Genomic DNA, 24,347 nt, shown 5'->3' with positions numbered 1-24,347 from the left:
AATACTGTCCAAATAAACTAAACGGTAACAAGATAAGGCATTACCGAATGCCGTATCAGTGGCAATGAACTCGCAAATAAACATGGCGAATATTTACATGGACTATCCAAATAAGTGCCGTAAAATTAATTGCTAGGTATATTGACTATATAATATAAATCTGCATAGGAATATCCTACCAGAATATCAAAGGTTTAAAGCAAAAAATGCCTTTGTGATAGATGTTAGAGGATGCTACATCTTCGAAGTCAATGTACTTGTATCTATAACATTTATCGTAATTGTGCTATAAAGAGTAGCAAATAAACTTTGCTCTGTTTACAACAGTACATTTGAATAAAAAGATCCAAGTTCCCAGATTGGCTTCTGACACGAATCGAATGTGTGATATCGCAAAATGGACTAACGGACCTGACTACCATCCTCCATTGGTGTCGCACCAGCGAATACCGCTAACTTGGGTCGGAGCAACATTAGATTATCGGTAATTACAAATGTGTTAGACAAAATAACAAAAATGGTAAAATAAGATGAAATACAATCGTAACAGATTCGAACTAAAATGTTTCGACTCCGAGATACATTTTGCAATTGACAATGTATTGAGTACACATTTGCGTACCACGTGTAGGCAGATTTGTAATGCACGATATTTGATCTCTGTTCGTGTGAAATCGGTCGGTGTTGTATGTCACCAGCCGGCGTCTTACGTTTCGCCAAATACCTCTCACTTGGCACATTAATGTTTCACCTTGATTGACTTTTACGGAATGCGCATAGTAAACAGGTCAACAAGCAATTGCTCGTACTATATTAGATACAATATTTATTGCCGTAAAACGTACTTATTCCACACTATATGTATCTCCGCTTACAGCAGCAAGGGTATGTCCTTTAATGGATCAAGAAACACTAAAACATCATTAGTTGGGGAATCTAAAGCATTTCTTTCATTTCTTCGTATAAGAAATTTTTTTTCCACTTATTCACGTAATTTTTTCTGTATTCTGTATTATGTTTACTTAAAAATCAGCATATTAAAATGGAGATTTGAATAAAAGGCATTAGTTGCAACTTTCATAACTCACTTTAGTAATGTAAACTTCGTTAATATTATTTATATACGCTTGCACGAATATAAGTATAAGTTTATCTTGATGTGCCCAATAAAACTGGTAAATTTTGGCATTTGCTCTCATTTTCTCCTTTCGACGTGACAGTCATTGAGTGACATGCAAATCGAATGGAGGCGGCATTATTTCAGTTCCGCCATCAGTGGGCGACACCGCGACGACTGTTTGTTTACACCACTCGTACTTTCCGGCTTTATTCCGCTGCCGTCATTATCAACCAAATTAATTTGTATTGTTCATCAATCACACTTTTCACATGTACTCTTGGAGTTCGCTGAGGTTATGCAAATATGTTTTTATTATTGGCAGTTTCGAGATGAACTGTTGAGAAAAATATTCCATGTCTTATTAATTACTTAACCAGATATATCTTACACCGTTGCTATTATCAACCGCAACGCTGCGTTCAAGATCATTCCTGTGTAATCTAAATATCAGATAACATCGTTAAATACGTTATGATCTAAATTACAGTTATATGCTCATAATGATTAGGCTCATGTAACATTTGTAACAATATGACCATTCGTAACTTCCAACGCGAAACTACGTTGTTGCCTTATTACCTACATCAAATTGTAAAACAACACGTTCTATGCTATAAAAGTGTGCAAAAACATGTGCGATTAAATTAATAACCTTGGTAGGTTCAATCCCATTTTAACGTTCTATTGTATTGTATCCTGCAATAACATGAAGGTCATTTGTGTGTTTATTGATAAAGATATGCCTAAAAGTTATAATGACATTTATAATTATGGATTCTTTAATTAAAATATTCTGTATTAAATACAAATTTTTGACATACTAAACGTATTTGCATTTGCACTTACCCTATCCAAATTTAAACGGCTTCCTGATTAAATAATTTCAATTGCATCCTTCTTTTAATATATTTTAAAGTTATAACACTCTTCTTTGCTTTGGAAAAGTCGTCGTAACGTATTAATAATTAAATATTGCCCATACGATGGTTTTCATTCATTTGTTGCTTTAACCCATCATCACAATTAGTACAATTGCCATCTGAGTTCATCAGTATACGATATGGGAAAACTCTCTTGTGCTAACAAAAGCTCACCTCCTCATGTATATTGATCGCGTCACATTAATATAATTAATTATACATTATAATACGTTTAAGGAAAGAGCAGTTACATCTAATTAGTCGATTTTAAAAATAGGTGTTTCACAAGGATCTATCCTCGGTCCAGTCTCTTTTTCTTTATGTTCAACCATATTGTCAGCTTACGTCAGTGTTTATTGCTAAAATATGCAAACATATCTGTTTTTAAATGATTCATTGTAGTAATTATACTTATTTACACAAACATGATGATACTTTTTAAGTTTAACTTATAAACCTACATTCCGAAGTCATAGCATAAATGACTCAGATTTTAGTGTTATATCTTTTCCTCTTTGAATATTTAAACAATTAGACTTATATCCATATTGAATGTTGATAATGTTGATATCCACAAATCTATCGATAACCGATTATTTATCGGAAATATTTCAACGATAGCCGTGGTTTCGGGAAAGACTATCGCAATAATTATGTTTGTGTCAACTATTGAACTGTTCTAGTTAACGATAACACAAGACTTGTTATTATTGATATGACCACAACTGAAATTATAAAAAATTCACTAAACATTCTAAAAATATAAAATGATAATTATTTAAGTAAATTAGACAGAAATGGAAATATAGGTATCTTCAATCAAATTGATTAAATAATAGCCTTAGGCTTTTGCAAATTCAAGTTAGAATAGCCCAGAATCTGTAGTATTTTATTCAAATAACTGTATTACAGGATTGATTGTATTTGAAAAATAGTTTCCTATTTTTATTTCTCTAGATACATATGATACTTTTTAGTCTGATTCACATGTGTAGGTACCTCGGGTGTTATAACTAGTAAATAATATAAGGAAAGAAATACATTGCTCACGTTATGACAATGATCCGTGTACTAAAGCCTAACTATAATAGATTATTACATCCGCTATAACAACAATAGGTAGTGTTGCGAATTTATTTGTCGCTTATTAACGGAAAGGACTGCCGATAAACGCACCGGGTTTCCTGTCGCAGTGCCTAACTCTATCGACAAATAACATTCAACACAGGGTTGTCAACTTTGCAACTTTTTAATAGTGGTAAATTTAAAAATCGTTTGTTGTATTTCATTCGTTTTGGATGAAGGGCGATAAATTTGGTGACACCCAAGGCCTCTACCACGGGCGTCAGATCGTGACGTGATTTCGTCCTCTTTATTTATATAGACAACGTTTGCCACTTATCATCAGATAAGCCTTCAGCTTCTTTGCCATTCCAGTTAACTTACGTAAAAAAGGGCAGATTCTGAATTAGGTCGTACGTTTGTTATCACTTAACTTCGTCATTTATATACTGATTTTATTTTTAAGGATTTATGAAAGTATTTCTTAATATATATTAAATTTGTTATTATATATGGACTTATTAGTAGAAAAGAATAGTACGAGAATTCTCGTACTGTTGGCAACCCTGGTCCAAGAATACATTCAGAAACTGATTTGGTTGACTTTAGCCTTGACTGTGTTTGGAACTAGTTTTGTTTCAGTAAAACAGTTTATTCTAGTCACAACTTGTATTCAACAGAGTTAATTGTTTCACATCTGAAGTTTACCTGACTTGCTCTGTCAATTAGTTTAATAGTGCCGTCTAGAACTATATTATTGACATTGTTTTGTACAAGTCATAATTCTGTACTTACAGTAGTAGTGCCATCTCTATTTTTTTTTATATAATTGTCCGTGTTACTTTGCCTCAATGCAGTTTTCTATACCTGAAGGAATTTATATCAGTTAGCTATTGTTTGACTTTATCCATTTTATCCACTACAGACCCGCCCCAACTGCGCACGGGTGCACTAGAAATCTTTGCTCTTTCTCTGGTTTTCTGAACTTATTCATATTTATTATAAACCTTTCTTTTGAATCACTCTATTTCTGTAAACTGCATTGAAATTTGTTGCGTAATTTAAAAGGTCCAAGCGTACAGACAGCGGTTGCGTCTTTGTTTTGTACTATTTAACGATAAACAAAAACTGACTGAGTCTCTCCCGTTATTAATATTAGTGTAGTAGGTTTTGGGCAAGTTTCCCATACACGTAGTGATCGCCGACTGTAATTATTTTAATGTCGTCCCGTGCTGGTGCGATTGTTTACAGCACCGGCGCATTCGTCGTTGGCAAATTTCAGTACGTCCGCGATTTTGAATCAAAATTTGTTATATATTTTGTTCTAGCTACACATTAGCACTAGCATTATGTCCGCGTTTTTGCCATTTTTATTGCAACTCCGCTTCTATTGGTCGTAGCGAGAAATAATAACCTATGGCCTGTCTTGATAAATGGGCTATCTAAGACTAAAAGAAATTTCAAAATCGGATCAATATTTTGTCAATAGTTTGTCCTCTTTAATATGTCAAAATGTTACAGGCCTCCACCTTGTTTAAGTCGAGAAAATGTTTGTTTTTGGAGACTATATAAAGTTTTTTACATATTATGGATAATGTGGTATAACTTGTTATATTCTCCATAAATTGCAGGGATGTATGATAGTCTGTTTGGTCTTGCGAATCTCTGGGACAAGTGAATTGTCGGATTTAGTCGGGACTTTCACCGATAGCTAATATTATTAGAAGTAACTTATGCTACTTTTGTTTTAGAAATTTTATTAAAAAATAGTTAAATTTCAATCGAACGAAGTGGGCGAGTACGAGCTGTATGTTTATGTACATATAAGAGACGGTTATCTCAGACCATAAAGTGAGCAATCGGCTTGTTGGTAACTGGAATACATAAAAAAATAATACAGTGCTCTAATCTCGGAATGGACTTTAAAATAACCTTACGATGCCTTCCGTAAAGCAAATAATAACAGTTTTCATAACGCTTGACAACGCCACGTCAGAATGTTTATTTTTGTAATGACGAAAAACCGCTCCCAACATATTGGCAGTGTGTATGGTGTAGTTCGTGGTCGGTTTCAAGAGATTTTTTTTCGGTACGTGGGCGCTGGCGCTAGTGACCGAATTCGCAGAGGAACCGTTGCATCTGCCAAGTTTCATTGACCCCACGGTACTGAAGTTTACTACATTTCGAGTGCACGTTTGAACAATATGGTCAAGTGGCTATCTGCGAAACATAATCCTTAAATAGATGACATAGACATATACACTCCAATATATAAGTTTAACATATCCGGTTTTAAAAAACAACCGAAGATTGTTTGAACTGGACAATGGGTTAAAAATTTACATAAATATATTATCCCAAAATACATATATTTCTGTTATGCGAGGATCGAACTCGCAACTATTAGAATTTACAATGTCCTGAACGCATACACGAAATAGTCTTGATAGTACAGAAAACTTCTGACTAGTCGATATAAAATACTCGCGGATTGTTACTAAAATTACAAGTTCAAATTAGTACATTTCTTTAGTTGGCATACATTTGTTTGTGTGATGTCACGGACACAGTGATAAGGAGTCGTTCACTGAGTGAACTGAGGGAGCGCAGCCGGCGGATTCGCTCCTCACCGCTATTTGTGGAACAATGCTGCCGTGCCGAGCATTAAACTCGGCTTTACTCGACGACACATCGACAGCTGACCAGACAGCATAATCCAAGGAATGACCTTTGGGAACATAATCGAATCGACAACTTCCTGGCTCCTGCCCAATCACAAAAACGTATCAAGGTTTTGGCGATGGGATGGTGAAATTATGACAATTAGTTCATGTGCTATAGTTGATAATTACTGCAGATGCCAAGGCGATGCCGATTACTTATTTATTCTATGATAATTATCATTATCAATCTTCATTCTCTCGTCTCTTAGTAGTCTAGGAAAAAGAATCGACTGCCAAAATCATTGTCTTGCGTCATCCTCTTTTATATCTAGTCTGAAGGGGGAAGGCGATCGTTAGTGATTGGGTCTAGAGAGCTAGCTACGCTATTCTTTCGCGAACCATCGTGATTAATTACGAGCAAATTGATCCAAATTGACCTGACTGACTTCATCCATAAATATCGTATTTCTCTAGTGCCCGGTTTGCGTACGCCATTCGCTTAATAGCACTATCCAATTATCCAATAAAAACTCGACTCGGGCGACATCTTGTTGGAGAAATTCTTGTCTCTATTATCCAACATAGTGGGGTTTCAGTAAATTTTGCTCGAGTTTAACAATGTAAAATGAATATCGAGGAAAGTGTTGTCAGCTGAGCTAGGCCGAGGCCGAGGGTCGCGGAGGGGCTGCGATCAATACATGCCGCCCGTTATTGGGCGACCGACAACTGCTCACTGCACCGAAAAATATCACCCGAACGCCTCCATCCCACAAATCCCATGTTACAACATCGGATTTTCATTGTCCGCGTTCAGTGTTCGGATTTAAGATATTTTCATAGTTTGTACAATACAATTTTATACTGAAATTAGCTGAGTGGGGTTTTATCTGTCGTTGAATTAAATGGCAGACATCCTTTTCCCTATACTTATTTTTCTCTTCATAAGGTTGATATAAATAGTAAAAAAAAAAAAAAAAATTATATATAAATGTGTATACATCGGTACGTTCTGTAAATTTCCCTAAACCCTAGATAAGATATAGATCTTTCAAAATGGATCAAATTGCACACAATATGCAAATCAAATTTACAATCGGCTTACTAGTTTAGAAGTTCACTGGGGACAAACAACGTGACACGTAATTTTTATATATAAAGATTTATGCAAGTAATTTTCTATTAGGCATTTGTTTCTGCTATTTATACTGAACATGGACATAATACAGAAATCAGCGCATACTATTGAATTATTCCGTTCAGATAGCGTAGAGGCAAACGATTACAATTACCGCGATACGATAGGCGTCGTCCAATTCAATTGACTTCTTGCCTCATCGATTTGAAACGGCTATGAATCACTGCTGTATATTTATTTACCATTGAGGATGGCCAGCAAGTCGTTTACTATATTTATATCCGATTATCATTAGCGACCTACCCCATAGTCCGAAAAAACCAAGGCTAATGAGTGTGGATGCTCAAAATAAGGTTATGCGGTTATATGTATAATTTAAACGGAAATTATTTGTTATTATCAAGGCACTCAATGTTATCTATACTTTATAGGATTACTAGCTGTACCCGCGGTTTCTCATCCGCGTGAAATTTATAACCTATATGTTATTCTGATGTATAGGCTATATTACTGTAAAGTTTCATCAAAATCCGTCCTGTAGTTTTTGCGTGAAAGAGTAATAAATGCTTTATTATTATTATTTGTATGTTTCGCTTTCTTAGCCTTTTTGCTGGGTTATTATTATTAATAAACATCACAGTCACAAACTTTCGCATTTATAATATGATTAAAATAACATGTGTCTATAGCTTTAACAACCTAATACTCTGTCCTTCAACCTTTCATTCGGCCTTATTACAAAAAGATAAATCTGTATAATTTTGCAGAATTATCTCTAGTCAAAATAATACAGACAATATTCTAAAAATATATTAACTAAAAATATTTAAAGCAAATTTTACGTGCATATACGTTAATTGTCCTTTGACTGAAAACTGCAAATCCTAAACTGAAATTCGAAATAGTTATAATGAAGTAATTTTTTATTTTTAGTTTATACATTTTTCTTTGAACTAATATTATTTTTGATTAGTATTTATTGTAGCCTGATTTCTGTATAAAGTACTAGCTAGTTATTATTTCCGCTATTATATGCATAATGTCATTGAGTTTTCGCTTGCAAAAACTTGATAATTTAGAATAAACCTTAATTTAAAAGTTTGTAGACATAATTTTGGTTGTGCACTGATAGGACAAATGATTTATACGTATAAATTTGTCGTACATGTACAGCATCTATTGTCCTTTAGGATTTATGCTTACGAGAGACGAATTTGACGACTTAAAATAAACCTTAATTTAAAAATTTCTAGACATAGTTTTGCTTGTGTGTTGTTAGAACAAATGATGTATATGACAAAATTTGTCGTACATCTATAGCATCTATCATGCTTTAGGATTTTTGCTTACAAGAGACGAATTTGATGACTTGAATTTGAACCTTAATTTAAAAGTTTCTAGACATATGTTTGAGTGTGCGCTGAGAGAACAGATCATTTATACGTGTAAATTTATCGTACATCTACTACATCTATTGTGCTTTAGGATTTATGCTCACAAGAGACGATGTTCTTACAACGCATGCGCCTGTTTACGCTTGTCTAAACCGGGATCACAATAAAAATAGGTTACGGGCCGGTCAAGCAACCCAGCCTGCCATCGATCGACTCGGAGCCAATCGTGCGGCTTTCTAGATCACAGTTACGTACTATCATATACTAGTTATCGCTCCCCATTTTGCTCGGGTAAAGTTGTAGGGCTCTCTTGGTCGCTCCCAGTTTTGCTCGGGTAAAATTTAGGAATCTCTACATTTCTAGCTGGCTGATAATATTGATGTATGATTTTTTGTAGCATGAATGTACTCGTATGTAACCCAATTATTTATGACTTCTTTCGAGGCTAGACACGACGTTAATTAATTTTGCACATGATTCTCAAGATGTGATCTCTATTAATCCATACGTGGTCAGATTAAACTATTTTCCAAACGAAAAAAACATTTGTAGTTTTGTATAGAAGGAGCGATTAAGTATTTCTTTATTCTGTTTAACCAATGGAAACTAAATTTTCTTTATCAGTTTAAAAGTTCTCGTGAATAAAAAAGAATTACACAAGTTGGATTGGAATAAATTTATGTTTGAAATAATTCATCACCATTGGAATGAGCATTTCTAATAAAGTAAACATAAGTTTGTTTGTTGAGTATTTCCTATTTTAGTCGCGTGGTTCTTTAAATAAACCCTGTTTTATTTATGTATTTGAAATAGAAATAATCTTTTGAGTTGCATATTTTTTAGTCATCACCTATTAGCGCAGAATCATAAGAAACTTGCGTGTTGCTGTTTTTATTAAGATTTTTGCTAATACAATTGTCATATAGTAAAGCTGACAAAAGTAAATAAATATAACAGATACTTGTAAATCAGTCGTATTTCTACGTCTAGCTAGTTTTACTTTTTCCAGTTCTCCTACAAGCAGTTTTATTGTAATGTTTCTTTATTTAAAAACTTGGTTAGAACCTAAATCACTGAAACAACATGTATTAATGATTGTTTGCAATGACTCAATGATGATTTCATTGCCAACAGTATGAGTTGTTTCATTAAAATTTGTAACAAGTTCGAGCCTTGTGCTTGTGATGATCTCATACACCATGTAATGACCGAATGGAACAATGATGCTACAAATAGGCCTCGTCTATTTCCACTACATAATTAGCTATAATCACTTCCTTTTCAGAATAAGAATGACTATATTCTTAACAAATCTGTGTTTTTTTTAATGTAATATCAGATATCTGTGACAACGCGTCACATGCCAAGTGGCAACCATAGCCTATCTATATTCTTAATCCCAAATCTGTTATTAACTCCACGTTTTTGATAAATTCATAGAATTTAGCTAGATGGGCTAACTGACCTGACCTCGTGTACATCTTATCTAGCTTAAAACTTAAGTATTATCCGATAAACGAATTTGCTTTAATATAGCTAATATGAAGCTTTTAAGTAAGATTGAAACTCTTGGCACGTTTTTTTATATTCTCCTTAATTATCAACATCATAATCGGCCCGCTCAACCACACAAATTTTCGTGGAGTTCCAAAAAACGAGAGAATTTTGCGTTTCAGAATTCATTTGTGGACTCCGGGACTCGTAATTAAAAAAGGAACAGTCCCGTTTAAAACGTGACGTCTGGTCACGTTAGTCATGCCACTGAAAAGGTGGGAAACACTGGTGTGTGTGAAGGTATCCTATAGATAATTTGGCTAATACTACGCCCTTTATTACCCTAAATGGTTAGCTAGCGGGAATGGTCGTAATACATCAACGGCTGACCTTTTTCAGCTCATTACCAAGTGGTACGCTTCGCCGTCGTTCATTTCCTCGGCGGATTCCATAAGCGGTCGTTTGTTTTAACCTTTTATTGTTTGGTTTTACGGTTGCTCTACTTTTTTGGTTTGCCATTGTCATATTTTTCTTATTATTATTGTCAGTTGACGTCATATAGTGTTTTGACTAGAATGGTAAACACGCTAATGGTCCACATAAGTGGAACTGTCAGTTTTCAAGATAAAGAGCGCCAACTTTATGTTTTATAGACTAGCTAACCCGCGCAACTTTGTCTACGTCACATTTCCACCGTTTTTGCTACGTCTCTCAGTGCAGCTCGACTCCTATTGGTCTTAGAGTGATGTTATCTAGCCCACAGCTTTCCTGGAGAATTGTACAATCCCCCGATATTACTTCTTCAAATTCACAAACTCACATATTCAAAATATTAGTATCATTTTATTCGCCTACGATATACGATATACACAAACTCACATACCACAGATGAATATTAGTAAAATTTTAGACAGAAGATATACACTCAAGTCAAATGATAGGGTTTCCACTACGTTATTTTAATAGGAATAGAGTGGATGAAGATGAGGTCAAGATGAAATCAAGTCAAATTGTAGGATTTCCACTTCGATAAAAACAGAATTATGTATTTCCCTAATTTTAATAAGTGAAAACTTTGCGTACTCTAATACAGTAGATAGTAGAACTACTTATTTACGTATCGGGTTTGTGACTGGTCTGTTCGGGTCTCGAACACTGATTATACTATATGCTTTTGACAAAATTGCAATAGCATATGCTGGTGGTTATTCTGTGTCACCCAAATTTGAATTTAAAAATCTATCTGAATTATTGTAAACAATATTGGAAAGGATTTCCGAACTGACGGTGGATTTGATCATAAGAGTCTGTAATAGACCTACATGAATAAATATATTTTGATTTTATTTTGAATATATAGGCATATATATTGATAACTAGCTGTTCCCGCGACTTCGTCCTCGTGGAATTAATTTTTATACTTTTATTTTCTAAAATAAAAGTAGCCTAAGTTACTCCTTATTACATAAGCTACTTACCAAAAAAAGTCCCGTCAAAATCGGTCCAGCCATTTCAAAGATTAGCCGGAAGAAACAGACCGACAGACAGACAGACAGAAATTATAAAAAATGTTATTTTGGTATATATACCGTATATATATTGATATGCATGTAGTTAAGAACAGTTATTTCAATATTACAAACAGACACTCCAATTTTATTTCTATGTATAGATATGTTGTTTGTCACCTATTATTTCTTCATATATTCCAGAAAGTTCCGACTACCATGTATATTTTTTACACTTTGTAACATTTGATAATAGATTAATGTGTTGAATGATTGAGGAAATAAATATAAGTCGCGATATACCGTGTCAGGAATATTTTGGTGGAGCTTCTGGTTAGCGTAACGCTCGTATCTGGTCTACATCAGATGGGATGGCTGTCACGACGGCTTAACGCGAAAATTGGACTCCACACTAATTGTATAATGGGGCGAAACTAGCTCTTATGTCGTTTCAAAACAGGACAAATATCTACTTGAGTATTATTTTTGAAGTAAATGTTTATTCGTTTCACATAATGCAAAAGTAAGCAAAAAGAAATGAGAATCGAACACACAGCTCTAAATTGTAGTAACGAATTGGTCTCACAGCGTGTCCAACAACGACGCTGGTATTCTACGAATACGTACTGTATATACTTAAATATATATATATATATATATATATATATCGTCGGATTAAATAGAAAAATGGCAATATTCGAAAAGTACATTTTTTACAAGACAAGCATTTATTTAAAGTTCTTATTTTTTAAATTTTATACATTTACACAGAAGTATTGTATATAATTTTAAATGTATCTTAGATAATGATTAAGACGGCTTTGTTAATTTAATTGACTTATATAAAATTTAGAATTCTGGCAATTTTGAAAAAAATGGCATTTTTCTATTTAATCGACGATATGTTGTTATTATATATTCTATTTGTATGCTAAGGGTTGATTTTGTTTAAAAATGTTTCCAAATTTTTCAATTGGTCTACTAATGAACTGCAAAAGATAACGAACCGTCTACTCTCTTCATCATCATCTGTTTCGTAATATGTTTGTTTGTCCCCTTCAGTATTTCTAATAGACTTCATACGAAACTTCTAACACTCACAATTTTTTTTTATACCACGAAGGTGGCAAACAAGCATACGGCCCATCTGATGGTAAAGGGTTAACCCATCTGATGACCCTTAAGAAACTTAAACTAAATGTTAAATACATACAAAATTCCTCACTCTGAGCAGTATACATATACATATCATAATAATGTATAGTTGACATTAGCTATGGTAGTGTTAAGTCTGTAGATTAAAAAAAAGATCGCATATGTCTATTGATACTCCATAAAAATGGATATAAACTTATTTGCTATCCTTGAAATAACCTAACGTATTAACGTACGTGTCGCACTATAACTCTTATGACAATATTATAATAATACTAGCTGTGTCCGCGGTTTCACTCGAAATTTATAGCCTATATGTTATACTGATGGATAAGCTATATCACTGTAAAGTTTCATCAAAATCCGTTCAGTAGTTTTTGCGTGAAAGAGTATCAAATCCATCCATACTCACAAACTTTCGGGTTTATAATATTAAATCTTATTGTAACTACCCGCCGCGGTTTGTTATGATTTCGTGACTTTTGTATTCCCTGCTATAGTATTGGTTGTACAATGTACATATATATATAGTAGTATTTTATTATGTATAATAATAGCATGAAATTGTTTAAAAAGACATAATATAATTGACGAAATTCAAAATTGATTAGGATTCAAACCCCAACCAATGTAAGTATGTTGGTGTGCTAAACCGCTAGACCACCGAGGTCGTCGACATATATATTGACATAGCATATATCCTATAACTGTCTGAGATAATATATTTCTGTGAAAGAAATGCTTAAATCGCTTCAATGGTAGTTTCCCATAACAAAATCTGCTGTATTCATAATATTAGTATAGATTTAATATTTGAAGCTGTTATAATTGGGTATTGTTTCCACAACTTGCGTAATTAAGTAATCATCTATTATCTCATAAGATACGCGTTATATTTGCACCGCCAACAATTTTCTCTGCGTTTCCTTGGTTCGATGATAACAAACTACATGTTTACTAAATGTGTTTATCTTTTGTAATGTTAGCATTAAAAATTTGCAAGACCTTGTCTGATTATTTTAGCAACATATGTATTATATTATTTCTGATTTATTGTATTTGTAAATTTATATAACTAACGTATAGTTATATGTATTTTTTATATGGATGATTTGATGCACCCGCCTGCGCTAACGGTTTACTATGGCGGGGCACCAGTGGACGATGATAAGGTGAACGCGAAGTCGGGTTAGTAAGCCCATCCAATATCAGGAATTTATCACGATAATTTCCAGGGGGAACTAGCAATGGGGTTATCAATACATTACTAACAATCCCCTTTCCCCCTGTTATATGTATTGCTTATTTGACTTTAGATGGTGCTTTTACTATACTATATAGGTGTATAGATTTTTCAGTAAAACTTTACAGGGTCGAACGAATTGTTTGTATTATTTGTGGATTCAGGAAAGTGTATTCTATCATACAGATGATAGAATACTCAATTGAATAATGGAATTCATTTATTCATACTAGCTACTCGCCCCGGCTTACCACGGGTGTACATGTATTATATATATAAAACTTCCTCTAGAATCACGCCTATCTATTAAAAAAACCGCTTCAAAATCCGTTACGTAGTTTTAAAGATTTAGGCAGACATAGGGACAGACAGATAGATTATTTTATGTATGTAATGATGATGATTCCTAAATAGCTGCACCGTCAAGAAAAGCAAAAACAGATTTGATCAAAAATTGTGTCAAATGCCGTTATTATTCTTTGAATTTAAAATAAAAACTCTTGTCAGAAGAAAGAACGGACGAAACCGATATGTGAACTTGACCTGTCACGATTAGGATCGTATTATTTGATGCAGGAATAACTAATCTCAAGAACGAGAGCGTACGAGAAGATTTATGAATGTGAATGAAGCAGTGTATAGCATCAAAGTCAATGGCAATCAATTCACTGTCTTCTAAGTTCTAGCGTGAAGATAGAGAACTAAATGTCATCAATCAAGAGTTAAATAAGAATGTGACAATAGAATTTGTGAGGGTGCATCATATAGCGCTTAGGTAAATGTAAACTGTCAGTTTGGTATCATGCCAATCTCTCGAGCCGATGTAGGCACCGGGCTCTTTGACGCCCCCGCGCATAGTTCAAATAGTGACCCATTATTGTCCTAATTGCTTGCCGCGATGCCCTTTCAGATTGTGAATCACGGCTTCATTTAGTTTCCCCATTTCTATTTTGACGCTAATGTATCTTTTGTTGGCCATCGTTTCTTTCAAAATGCAACTTGCATAAATAAATTGCGTTTCTCGAGAGAAATCTTATTACATTTGTATGTAGTGTAATTATGTTTATCTCACGGCTCAGGTTTTCCAATGTTTCCGTATTGTCAGATGTTTTGGATACTCTGTCACACGACCATATTGCTGAGAAGATATTTTATAATAATGATTTAATTATACAGATGTGCTAGTCTACCGCAGTCTTTCAGATTTGTTTTGCTTTGTTTGAATATGTTCACCAGATTTGTGGACGTATTGCAAGTCGGCCAGATTTATTTACGAACTTTCAGTTAGTGAAGTTGGGATAGTACTACTTCCTAATTTTACTGCTGTAATGTACTATGTATATTACATAATATTGGAGACCAAATGTTTATACATGTAAAATTGCTGAAGAGAAAACTTCTCGACAATTTAATAAGCCCTCGCAACTGCTCATGTCTATATGACATGTCTATTGGAGTATTACCACAAAGGTTATTTTGCGATAATATATTCATAACTGAGAAATGCTGGAATGTTCTATAGCGGAGACGAATAAAATAGATGTTTGCTTAACGGCGTTTAATGACAGACAAAAGAGTATGACATAAAGACACAAGAAACAGTTTAACATACACTTAATTTAATAATTTATCTCCCTACTTATATCCTAATATATCACAGTAACAATTACATATGGCGTCGGCTGTTGTTGACATCGCACAACAATCAGACATGGCTGGAATCCTTACAAATTGCAAATAAATCTGCATACTCCATTGGCCTCGTGCCAGCGTGTTTCTCGCAATTGACTAGTAGACATGTTTATAGAGAATTAGTTGTAAATGGTTACCAAGCACAAAGCCAGTGATAGTATTCATAAAACTGAACATTTGCCCACAAGAGAACATTTTCTAAGCAGGGGCACTAAGTTGCCAACTAAAGTACCATTAGTGAGTTGTAAATTTTAAGCCATTTCAAGGCATTTCATAGCACTGCGGCCCCATTCAGTTAAAATTTGGCATTTTAAATATTCTAATGACAATTTATCTAAACGAGTTACTGAAGACACTGCCTTTTTATTGGTTACTGATCTTAGGATATTTCTTAAATAATTTAAATTTCGACATGACAATGATTCAAAGGCTATTAAATATGAAAGCGAATGAATGTAAATGAAGAGGACAATCAAAGAAAAGATGGACTATGTGAAAGATGTTACGCATAATAGAAGGGTAAGCTCAAATATGACGCTGGAAGATGATAACTGTCATACCGCAAGTAATGGGCAAAGCCCTAAGTTGCGGGCATAGAGGAGTTTGTCTAATTTTTTAAATTTATGTTCATTTTGTTCTCACATTTCTATAATTATGTAAGGGAATGTAATAGATAAGTTTTAAAAATACATAGGAGATTACTGAATTTACCACAGCAACAAGAGATAATGTATAACGATATAGCTACTCCATATGTTGCGCAGAAATCACTTTGAATGATGCCGTTGAACCATTACGAATGTTATATCAAAACGGCGATAAAAGTGCATCTGTGTAGATTGTGTTTTCTCAGTCGGCTGGCGCCACACGACTGTTAACTTCATAAATATCGCCCATAACGCGTGCAGTAACCCTCTTGGTCTGTATAAGTGCTGTACTTCCGCGTGCTTCAGCATTTCCATTGTTGTATCTGTAGCGAACTCCTTGAGAAGTTTTTATATTATTTTTTAATTTTATAATCATATTTTTTTGACATATTCTTTTTGTAACATTCTATTATATATCGCTGTCGTATTAGTCGCATTTTATCTCCGTATTTTTCCTCATATAACCCTCAGTACGTTTCACTCATCAGATACCTCCGCTTCAGTATCATTTACTGCTATCTCACTGTGAATTGGTGTTGTTTTTTTTAATGTAACTGGAAGCGCCGGTCCATCTGATGGAATGTGGCGCTATAACAGTCCGTACGTAAAGTACTCAGGTAGGAAATCTTGGACAAAGTCTACCTCTGTATTGTCGTCAATATGAGTTCTGATGATGATGAGAATGTTCTAGATATAAAAAACTTACGTCTAATATTAAGTTATTAAGTTGTGTTTATTGATTTTGAAATGAAGATAGATTGTGCCTCAAAACTAGGATTATTTTTCTAGAATTTTGAAATCTGATGTAAGTGTTTCTACAATTACAGACCTCGGTGGTCTAACGGTTTCGATTACCGCTTTACTTACGATGGTCGCGGTTTCGATTCCTCACATTATACTAAATGTATGTGTAATGTAAAGAAAAAAATGTATTCAAGTATTTATATCAGTTGTCTAATACCCATAACACAAGCTTTACTTAGCCTAAAATTAGCTGTGGATTGTTACTATTAAATTTCTTCGTTTTCTCAGCCTTTGCTGGTTTGTTACGCTTTGTGGCCGTGTATAACAGGTATTTTTTTTTATCGAATACTCCCTGCTTTATTAGCGTGTGTGCTCTGTGTAGTAATTAGACTTTAGCATTAGTACCCATAACACAAGCTTTACTTAGCTTAGAATTAGATGTGGATTGTCCAGGATTATTACTATTAAATTTCTTTGTTTTCTCAGTTACGCTTTGTGGCGTATACCAAACTTTTTTTTTATCGAAATCATCTGCTATATGAGCGTGTGTGCTCTGCGTAGTAATTAGATTTTAGCGTCGTATATGGAATGTGTCGAGAATTCGTTAACGGCCGCTGACGCCATTGCCGCAGCGGTGACTCACATGTCCTTGTCCACTTTTGTAAGGCTTCGTATTCGCACGCTAGTCCATCGACGATACGATTTTGCTACTAAACCTGTTTAACGTCTCTCTTAGGTATAACCCAAGGATGTGATGGAAGATTATTCCTTTTTTCTTTTGTTTTTCTAACTAATTTATATACAGTCTAAGTGGTAGCGAGAGGTATATCAGCGAAATCTCAAGAATCTTCTAAAAAATCTTGTCTGGAATTTTTTGTTATCGACATTTGGACAGTTTTAATTCGCAATTACTACTCTTTATTAAAAGACTCATTTGAAGGTATAAAACTGTCCTTATTCTTCTTTGTAACAGTTGAAAGATATAAAACTATCATTATTCATGAAACTCTTAAAAATCATGACAAACACTTTGGATAGAAAATATTTTCGCTTTAGTATTGAAAATACTTAGAATCAAACTATGAATATTAATCTTCTTTTGTTACAAATAACGGTTTCGATTTGATTCATACTACCGACTGGTAGTTTCAGAGATTAGCGCGTTCAAACAAACAAACCTTTTATCTGTTAGCGTAGACAATAACAATAATATTTACATAATCAGGCAAGTATAATATTGTAAAAATAATGGCCCATATTATAGATTAACATACATATAATATAATGAACTTCTCACGATACTGAATAATAATCCAGGAAAATTCATACAGCGCCATCTAGTTCTAACCTAAGCAGAGCCTGTGTTATGGGTACTAGACAACTGATAGGATACTTAAACACATACATAATATACATGCACATCCAGAACAACACAATCATGGTCATAAATACAAACGTTTGCATCATGCGAGGAATCGAATCCGCGACAATCGGAAGTAAAACGGTGTGCTAAACCGCTAGACCAGCGAGGCCGTCAGTATATGTGAAATAATGTTTGAACGGCCTTGGTGGCGTCTCAAAACACCACAAAGCATGGCGTGGGCTGTGCCCATTGTGGTAAGTGAATTTAAACAACAAAGGTAAACAAATCAATAGATTGTATGCCACAATAATAATTATGCATTACACTAATAAAACTATTTACGACTCAGCTCGCAACCGACAATATTTTACAAAGTATTGGTAACTAATTTCGGTTTGTACTTCAGTAATCACAGTGCGGCATGATCGCAGCCTCTAATATATACAACGGATCGAAAACATTGGTTTTTTAGCAGAATTAAGGTATGATACGCCTTTACATACGCGTATATACAATTATGACTCAATTGGGGTATGTCCTGACTCTATAAATTTTAGTCACGTTGAAGCTAACTGACCCGACTTCATTATTATTAAAACATTATCAGCCCACTACTGGACGTAGGTCTCTCCCAAGGCACGCCACTGGGCCCCCAATTCTTTTCGCCCTGTTATTACCATCTACCCTACTTATATCGTCGCTTCACTTAGCTGCGGAGCGTTCCACTCTAGAATATGTCTACTTCACATTTATACACGATAAAAACAGAACCGTTCCAAATTAAATCAAAATTCTTTATATTAACTAGAATAATACATAGAAAGTGGATGAACTCGGTTTAGAAAGTCTGTAAAAACGTGTACATATTTTACTTAACATTATCGTATGCGCTGACTCTGGTAATATGAAAAACAATGTCACATAATTTTATACAACGGCATTGTTAAGTTTTTCTGTTGATTATGTAATCTTCGCCTATCTAGAACTGGTTTGCTCATGTCATGCCTACAACCTGTCCTGCCTAGAGGATGGTTTTATAACTCTTATAATTAGTTCCGTCAACTGATGATTGCATGTGAATCTCAGTTTGAAGGTCAAGTACATTGTCCAAGAATGGAACATCATCCATGTTTATTGTAATGGTTTCGTGCATCAATTATGTAATAAGTAGTTTGGTTTTTGTGATTTTACTGTAAAAACTGTAATTGAAATTTAAAGATGTAGAGTCTAACTTTATATTTCAATTATTGTTTTTATATCTTTTACGTCTACATTGTAGACTGTACGAAGACGTCGTGTGGATACCTCCGAATTATCTTCGTTGCCTTAAAAATACTTTTGGTAATGAAGCCATCTTATTGAATTTTCTTGTACTGTACAATAACATATAAAATTGTCTACTTACATATTTCTGCAAGTAGACTGCTTTAGAAGCTTTGTACCAGTTGTAGTCCTCAAGGATGTGTATAAGCAACGGTTACCACTTTCCATAATGTGGTGTGTCACCTTGGCAAGCCATTCAAATTACATAAAAAATAAGCAGTTTCTTTTTCGTTACCAAAGTAGTCTCACCATTCAAGTCCAGTTCAAAGTGAATTTGCATAAACCAGCCTCGTATAACATACGTTTTGCATTTCAATAACGGCTTAGAATATAGAAAGCGTGCCTCGGAACGACATGTATTCTAATTTGTTACACAATTAGCAACGTTTAACTTGGTTGTCCGTTGTTTATTTCAGCTTACGATGTATCTTATGTATAATTTTTACCCTTTATTCCTCAGTCATTTGGACATACAGCTCGAGACGTCTGCTTTAGTCTTCCCATTCATATTTTAGTACAAACAACAATGGTCCTAATAATGTAATAGAATATTAAATCCAATATTAAAATCTTAATCTCTGGTTTGAACGTATCAGAAATTGTGAAAAATTCTCAGTTTTAATGGGTTCAACGCAAATTGGACAGTCTTCTACTATCCGATTTGAGATTATTATTAGTCGTCATGTTATTTGGTTCTGTAGCAATCTAAAAAACATTAGACATACACACCACCAGATTTCGTGACGGCGTCCAATTCTATCAGTCGCCATAAGATGTTGTTTGCCTGATCTTGTCCAAAATGTTTACCCAAGTCTACAGTCCATGCAGACAGTCGGGCAAAATATCTCATTGGAACATTTGATGGGATTGCATCGTACGGACAGCGGAACGATGCAAAAACAACAAATATCGGCGGCAGGACGGGACGGGTTCAAGGCGAGCGGCCATTGTTGCTGTGCGTAGTTTGATCTTCGTTTCTAACAGATATTCGTACTTTGGCCTCACGCAGCATAAATAATGTTCTCTGTATTGTCATTGATTCTACAGTTGTCTTGCATTATTATTAAGCTCTTATTAATATGCCAGAAGACATTACAGCGCCAACTACTCCTATAGTTACTAAGAACTGTTACTTAGATACTGTTGAAAGATATATTTAGATACGTAATATGCATAGAAAATTGCTATGCAGTAAGGGGATTGTTACGAATTGGAATTAAGGACCCTATTGTTGGCTCGAGCTTACGAGGTAGGATGTACGGTGGATTAATTCCTAATAAATTCTCCAGGACGGGCTAACTAATCTCATTCAGGACATACTATCATCATTCATTGATGCCCCGTCAGCGTAATCCGTTAGTCAAGGCGGAAGTTCAATATCAACAACACCCATAAAAAATCGTTAATATCGCTCACCTACAGAGAGAAGACGCTAGAGGCCAACAGTGGTATGTTAAATGATTTTGATGACAGAATTTAGACATATTTCTCGATGCTAATCGGTCCCTACCAGAAGTAACATTAGCGTTGACAACCGACGGTGTTTTCAACATTAGTAACGTTGACACAAGTGGCAAGTGGTACTAACGAGACATCCCCGACGATTGATAGTACTTGTACGTAGTGATGTGCCGGATCGTAAAAAATGTGTATCCACGGATACGAACATAGTCTATTCTGGTCAATATCCGCAATTTCTTCGTTCCTTCAGTAACCTTAAAATCGGCAATTGATGTTTTATAAATGACATCATCATAACCACTAAACTACATATATTAGTAGGAACACTCACTTATAAAGTGTGTCAACAATCATATGTAGTTTTATAACTTGTTCAAAAGAACAACAGGCAAATTTCTAGCTTTTCTTGGATATATAAATAGGCTTTAAATTAGAAACATTAATTAAAAATGCTCTAAGTTTTAATTATTTAATTGCTATACATATATCAAGAATTTTATACATTTCATAATGTAAGAGATCCGATACGCGGATCTGTTTCCTCTAATATATCCGTGGATACGGATATGAATAGCAATATCAAGCACATCACTACTGGTACTCCAGGTGCAGCGGTGTCTGCGCCTAGAACAATTAGGGTGCGAGTGGTGCGTGCGGCGTACGGCGCGCGGCCTGCATTCTCAGAGGCCGAGCGATTCGCGCCGCGCTAAATATAGATAGCGAACCGCCTCGGAAAGGTTAAACCAGAATTAGACGCGCCAAACTTAACTTGCACTTATTTTTGCAACTAGCAGCCGGGCCGAGCGTTCACCCCCGCGATACGTGATCATGAGGACTTATTTTTTTTGATGGGTGATAGTGATGTACTCTCCTGCGGTAACAGTTTACGTTGGCTAGGCATCAGGATGATAGGATGTGTAAAGGTCATTTGACCCATCACGCCAAATTCGCTAGGAATTTATCAGGGTGGTTTCCGGGGGAACCCGACATGGTACATTGCTTGCAATGAGTTCAGGATGGATTTTCCACAAGTAAAAATAAAAGGGTGGATCGCGTGGATGTAGAATTGACATATGGGACATGCCTGGCAATATGTCCACTTGTTCACACTACCTAAAGTAATTTATCTACAGTTAGTATCCACAGTTTAATAGGTAATTAAACTTTTTTAGGTATTTTATTAGAATGTACAAAGGTTTGGTACAAATGAGCATTCGATTTATTTGTGCCTACTATACGAATACGTTAGACACATTGATTACACTAGACAAGCATACACAGATGTTACATATCTATTCATTCGCACTTGATGAAACAGTAAATTAACAATACTGGATTATTCCAACGCGTAAGGAATGTATAAAAAAACGTCTGTCATTAATGACCCATAAAATTACAAGGATATATGGTATATATGGTTTATGTTTGTTTTGGATTGGACGGCAGGCAGTTGTTTCTAAGAATCCAGACAAATATTAATAGCGTTAGTTGTTGATTCGAAGAAATCTATAAGCATGTTCCAAATAGATTTCATGCTATCAATGAAGCATTGAAAATTAATGCGCAAATTACGAGTGCGTCGAATTGCTCTCACACTTAGCCTTGTCTAGAAATACAGAGCACAAAATTTGATGCTAGTTTCCAATATAGTTTTGTAGCTTAGTTGCCATATATTTTTCCTTTCCTTTCATCTTCTTCCTCTTTTGTCTATTTCAGCTGTCATTCAAAAATATCTGTTATATCTTAGATCGGACGTAGTGAATGATGAAGAGACTAAATTGATCTAAGAGTACGGTGTGCTCGCCCTCCATTAAGTCGGGATCCAATATTCTGGTAGAAATTTTGATAATGCCTCTCATTATTTAACTGTTGACGTTGCGATGAAGTCGACATTTAATTTTGCTACATTACACTGAGAATTGATTGTGGCAGAGGGTGGTCCTAATGTTGTCTCTCAGATTCATTTTGAAATTTTTCAACCTTCGATGAGTTTGTCAAAAATTTTAAATGTCGGACAAAAATTTGGAATCGCTCATTTTAACGTGTACAAAGTCCCAATTAGAAACTACTTTGCTATAATACACATTTAAGCCAGCCATTTCTATGTAGCTCTACACTGTTACTATACCATTTTCGACCGTATGTCATAGCACGTATTTTTCTATTAGTTTGCATATGAGCTAATGATATTATTAAGTACTCTAGAGGCAGGTATAACGAGGTGACACGAGATTGTCATCGCGACGTAAACACGTCGACAGCAGGTACCGACAGGGCTGTCAACCGTAGTACGACCATTGTGAGGGTAGATTTTTATTCGTCCATCTATGTACAAGGATATTGTAGTACTTGTATAAGTTTATACTTATACAAGTACTACAATACATTTTGCCATTAAAAGTTTGAGAAAAGTTTTCGCTGCGATTTTGTTACGTAAAAAGTCAGGATTAGGCATGTGACAATATGTTACTTTGATGTAAAAGTTTTTAGTCTGGTAACCCCTGTCGGTATACAACACTAGTGTTGACACTACTACATAATTAACTAGGTGTTACTTGGTTTATGGACATCCATAAAAATATTCCGCCGTTAACATAATAATTGCATTGTCGAAACCGAAATTACTATCATGGCTCAGCGATGATTTATTGGCGTCATCCAAGTGTTAGGTTTTAGGAATATTATGGTAAACAATAAAGTAGCCTATATATAATACTAGGTGTTAGAAAATGTCGAAAACAACTTGACTTGCATAAGTGGTAAAACCTAATTAGCAGCCTGTTTAATTGAAGGTGCATTAGTGATTAAACTAAATATAGTTACCATGCGGAAAATATATAAAGCTACTGACTTTCAGCATCTAATTAAATTAAATGCGTCATCTGTTTTGTGTTCTAAATGAGGAAATCTCTAAAAATACCGCGCGTCATATTAATAAACGTTTTGTTTGATCCACTAGTGAATATGGTAGTCTAGTGGATCTAATCAGTCGTTGCAGCCAGTCTATGAACTGTGTACATTATAGTCATCATTCGAGATAAACTACCGAAGTTGAGTACAAAGTCTTCTGCGTGCGGCACCTTTGCATCATTTATTTGAGTAGTACCAGCTTCAACAGTATTTCTATATAATTATCCCTTTAAATTATAGGCTACGGAACATGACCTTAGTCCTCAGGAATGATGACGAGCCGTTTATGTTCATGTATTTAGAGGAGTGTTACTGTCGGGCACATGTTTATAGAAAAATAGTTGAGAATTTTTTAACAATCAAACTGTCATCAGTACAGGCAATTTGTAAAGTCATTTCCTCGATTTTCTTTTAATATCTAGTCTTCAAGACTGCGCAGATTCTTCCGTAGAAATAATCTGGCGGATATTAGACGCATAGGTTGATGTACAATCAAGGATTACGTTACTTGTA

At 34.7% G+C, this 24,347-nt stretch overlaps 1 protein-coding gene across 2 annotated transcripts in view; it reads left to right on the top strand.

The window, feature by feature from the left end:
- LOC131851142 (calmodulin) overlaps positions 1-24,347 on the top strand; it is a 39,152-nt gene that overhangs the window by 9,600 nt on the left and 5,205 nt on the right. The window lies entirely within an intron of this gene.

The sequence above is a fragment of the Achroia grisella genome, unplaced genomic scaffold (assembly GCF_030625045.1).
Source record: "Achroia grisella isolate CSIRO2021 unplaced genomic scaffold, CSIRO_AGI_Agris_v1 utg780, whole genome shotgun sequence".
Classification (NCBI taxonomy): Eukaryota; Metazoa; Arthropoda; class Insecta; order Lepidoptera; family Pyralidae; genus Achroia; species Achroia grisella.
The sequence above is the reverse complement of the archived record's forward strand: the minus strand, read 5'-3'. Positions and strand labels throughout refer to the sequence as shown.